Raw genomic sequence first — 3,964 nt, 5'->3', positions numbered from 1 at the left:
TATACTTCCTAGATGTTGACTTCTTATGTTCCCTATATCTTTGGGACCGATGTAGCATTCTCTATACTTCCTAGATGTTGACTTCTTTTTTTCCTTATATCTTTGGGGATCTCTGTGACGAAGTACACACAGCTATACACTGGTAAGAGCATATCACATGTAACCATGCATCCAGCTAATTAATAGTTCACTACTGTATTGTGTGAACAGTTAACTTCAATCATTGTATGTGGCGTTTTATTTGCGAGGTTGAAATGTTCCACCAAAACAGAGCCACCATCCATGCGTCCGGAGTTTAACGCCAACCCAGACGATTGTGATTGGTTTAAAGAAATGCAAACAACCCAGAGTTTTTTTGTCCTATATTAGATGTACAGTATGTGTGGTGCAGCCAGACCTTACTCCACAACGCCGTGGGGCCTATGGTCTAGCAAAGAGATCAACAGTCTGCCACTCTCCGAGAGAACTTGGGTTCCAGAAGTTAATTTCCCATTCATTTCTCCATTGATGTCTGGAAAAATCTGTCTATAAGAGTTTTAGACCAGGCCTTAGGCTAACAGCTACGCCGGACTCAAAGCATACAACACATCATTTTGAATAAAAAATAAACAGTAAATCCCCAAAAATACCTACATATACGTATTTTTCATTTCGAGCGAAGGAACTACTCATCCCATAAACCACCGGCACCACTGATATATTAGTTGAAAAGACACAATCGCAAAAGAGTCTCTTGAACTTCAAACCGACAACAACTTAGGCACCTTTTCCTCCAAACATAGGTGTTTATAAAGTGCATGTACAGCTAATAGCAGTTTTTTCATGAATACTTAAGAAAGAAAGAAATTGAATGACTCATACAGTAGAGCCTGTATTAGCCCAGCTAAAGTGAACAGATAATGTTAACAACGCTTGTCCCACATGCTGGCCCTTACAAACCCATAAGCTGACCTCGGACACACTAAATTAATAACGTGACCCGATTGAAAGTGGTTTTCACCCCTTTGGACACTCTGTTCTCGTCCTTGTAAAAAGCCATCATGGTAGCCAAGGAGATCATGATTGCACTGATAGTCTACCGTGCAGAAATGCAACACAGTTTTTTTTTCTCTTTTATTAAAGATGTACAGTAGACAGTGTACTACAGCAGCAAAGACTCTAACGGACTTTCACAGGGTTAACCAAACAGTACATGACACGAGTTCCACCAATCCAAGGCATCACTGTGGGATTGATCAGGATGTGGGTAATGAAGTACTTATCGGGACATTATCTCAAAACAAGGTTGGTGCCCAGACTTTTGGCATCTTATTTGCATAATAATTGCTTAGTCCTGTCATAGGGGTTAACCATCAACGTTTAGATTTTATGGCTTGTACTCCAATTGTTAAAGAAGAAATTTTTACTTCCGGAAAGGCTGTTGCGCTCTAGCATGACTAGCCCGTGATGGACAGATGGTTCATCAGTCAACTGCCAAATATTTTTTGAAAGTGTCTACCCTTTTCAAACAGTTTCCAGGAACAACTTTTAGATCGTTCTGTGTAAAAAAAACAAAAAAAAACATTGACGCAAAACCCACCCACCAGCACTAATTACAGTTATATCTCAAGTTGTTTAATCCAAACAAGTGTAAAAACAACAATTTGTAGTTTAGTTCCCCTGCTACGTCTGTTGCAGGTAGCAGGGCGAAGCTTATTTTAAAAAAGGACAAAAAAGAAATAGACACTTTATTTAATTCTCTACAGAAAGTGAATACGTAGCTTGTTATGAAAAAAACAGGAGGACTCCAGTTCTTAAAAAACCAACGGTTAGCTACCGCATTGAATGTGTCTGCAACCGACACATTTGTTATCTAGAGACAAACCACAACCACACACCACACACACACACACACACACACACACACACACACACAACACACACACACACACACACACACACTTACCCATAGTGAGCGGGGTGATGTGAACCAGAACAGAAGGCGTGGTGTGGTATTTGATGATGATGGCGATGGTCAGGTAGGCTGCAGCCAGAGTGCCTAGAACACTGTGAGGGGACAGAGACAAAGCACTTGGTTCAGCAGAATGAAGACAAACACCGAGACATTTGGGAAAAGTGCAATGGATGGCTGGATTACGAAACTCAACACTTGGGCTGGGTATCGTTCAAAAACGTTAATACCGGTACGGCTGAAGAATAATATAATACTGGCAAAAACAACAGGGTCGCTGCTCGGCCCTAATGACAAAGTTTCAGCAGGTTTCACCAAGTCAAATTTAAGACTTCTAAAGGCCTTTTTAGACCATAACTAATGAAATTTTAGACTGTATCACAACATGACAAGTCCTAAATTCAAATGGGGGGCCTCTGACGAGCTGGTACCACCACCATCTTCAGACCGAGAGGACATTATTTCTACTTGCGTTGTAACCGGTGGGAGGTGTGCTCATGACAAGAACACATGTATCTTGATTGAAGTGAATTAGGGTAAATCCCCTACGTTTACCATGAATGAATGTATTTTTGCAATTGACACATAAAATCCACAATTAACATAACACAAAACTGAGAATGCACCTCAAAGACAATATTTTTAGAGCCCCTCCCCCAATAAAAAATTTCATGAATCACATTTTCAGGGGAACCATATCTTAATAAGCTCCCTGTAGTTTGCACCCTGGGCGTAATGTCAGTATATTTGGACAAAAAGAAAATACAACCCACAGAATTAAAAAAACAGAGCATGATAGCACAGCCTGTATAAGATCATTTAAGATCTAGAACATAATACTTCGGCAAATTTGAGGCCTTAAATTTTGGTTTTGAAACCTGAATAACATTTTAAAAAGCAGCTTTTTTTTCAAACCCACACTACTACAATTAAATTTGATTAAAGTCAGAAAAATTATATAATAACTTAAAATCCAAATGACAAAACGGACAGTAATCCGTCCGGTATTAGGGTATTATGTCTTATTTCTAAACCATATGGTGTGGACAAATTTGGAAGTGACAAACGCCAGCACCCCACATGGACCATGGGACAGCTGACTGGTGTATTTCTGAAGCTGATCTCTCTGGAGATGGCAGCGCAGGATGAGGAGGATGCAGAGCCGCACCAGGCCGAAGCGCTGGTTGTGTGAAGTGGTACGGCATCTCTGACTCCGGCAAAACAGTTATCAGCTCATATAGGGAGCCGCACACTAACGGGGAAACAAGAAACCACAGACATGAATGACAGCAAAGAAGTCAACATCTAGGAAGTATAGAGAATGCTCATCGGTCCCAAAGATATAAGGAACATAAGAAGTCAACATCTAGGAAGTTAGAGAATGCAACTCGGTCCCAAAGATATAGGAACATAGAAGTCACATTAGGAAGTATAGAGAATGCAACATCGGTCCCAAAGATATAAGGAACATAAGTCAACATCTAGGAAGTATAGAGAATGCTACATCGGTCCCAAAGATATAAGGAACATAAGAAGTCAACATCTAGGAAGTATAGAGAATGCTACATCTGTCCCAAAGATATAAGGAACATAAGAAGTCAACATCTAGGAAGTATAGAGAATGCAACATCGGTCCCAAAGATATAAGGAACAGAAGAAGTCAATATCTAGGAAGTATAGAGAATGCTACATCGGTCCCAAAGATATAAGGAACAGAAGAAGTCAACATCTAGGAAGTATAGAGAGTGCAACATCGGTCCCAAACATATAAGGAACAGAAGAAGTCAACATCTAGGAAGTATAGAGAATGCTACATCTGTCCCAAAGATATAAGGAACAGAAGAAGTCAACATCTAGGAAGTATAGAGAATGCTACATCGGTCCCAAATATATAAGGAACAGAAGAAGTCAACATCTAGGAAGTATAGAGAATGCTACATCGTCCCAAAGATATAGGAACATAAGAAGTCCAACTCTAGGAAGTATAGAGAAGTGTACATCTGTCCCCAAGAG

At 40.1% G+C, this 3,964-nt stretch overlaps 1 protein-coding gene and 1 long non-coding RNA gene across 2 annotated transcripts in view; one reads left to right on the top strand and one right to left on the bottom strand.

Annotated features, from left to right (window-relative positions):
• Positions 1 to 3,964, top strand: part of slc38a8a (solute carrier family 38 member 8a) — a 20,511-nt gene that overhangs the window by 5,384 nt on the left and 11,163 nt on the right. The window lies entirely within an intron of this gene.
• Positions 1 to 3,964, bottom strand: part of LOC116694466 (uncharacterized) — a 26,372-nt gene that overhangs the window by 14,802 nt on the left and 7,606 nt on the right. The window contains exon 2 of the long non-coding RNA XR_004333173.1: positions 2,560 to 2,565. This is a non-coding gene — a long non-coding RNA (uncharacterized LOC116694466). The remainder of the gene's footprint in view (positions 1 to 2,559; positions 2,566 to 3,964) is intronic.

Source organism: Etheostoma spectabile, chromosome 8 (assembly GCF_008692095.1).
Source record: "Etheostoma spectabile isolate EspeVRDwgs_2016 chromosome 8, UIUC_Espe_1.0, whole genome shotgun sequence".
In the NCBI taxonomy this organism is placed as follows: domain Eukaryota; kingdom Metazoa; phylum Chordata; class Actinopteri; order Perciformes; family Percidae; genus Etheostoma; species Etheostoma spectabile.
The sequence above is the reverse complement of the archived record's forward strand: the minus strand, read 5'-3'. Positions and strand labels throughout refer to the sequence as shown.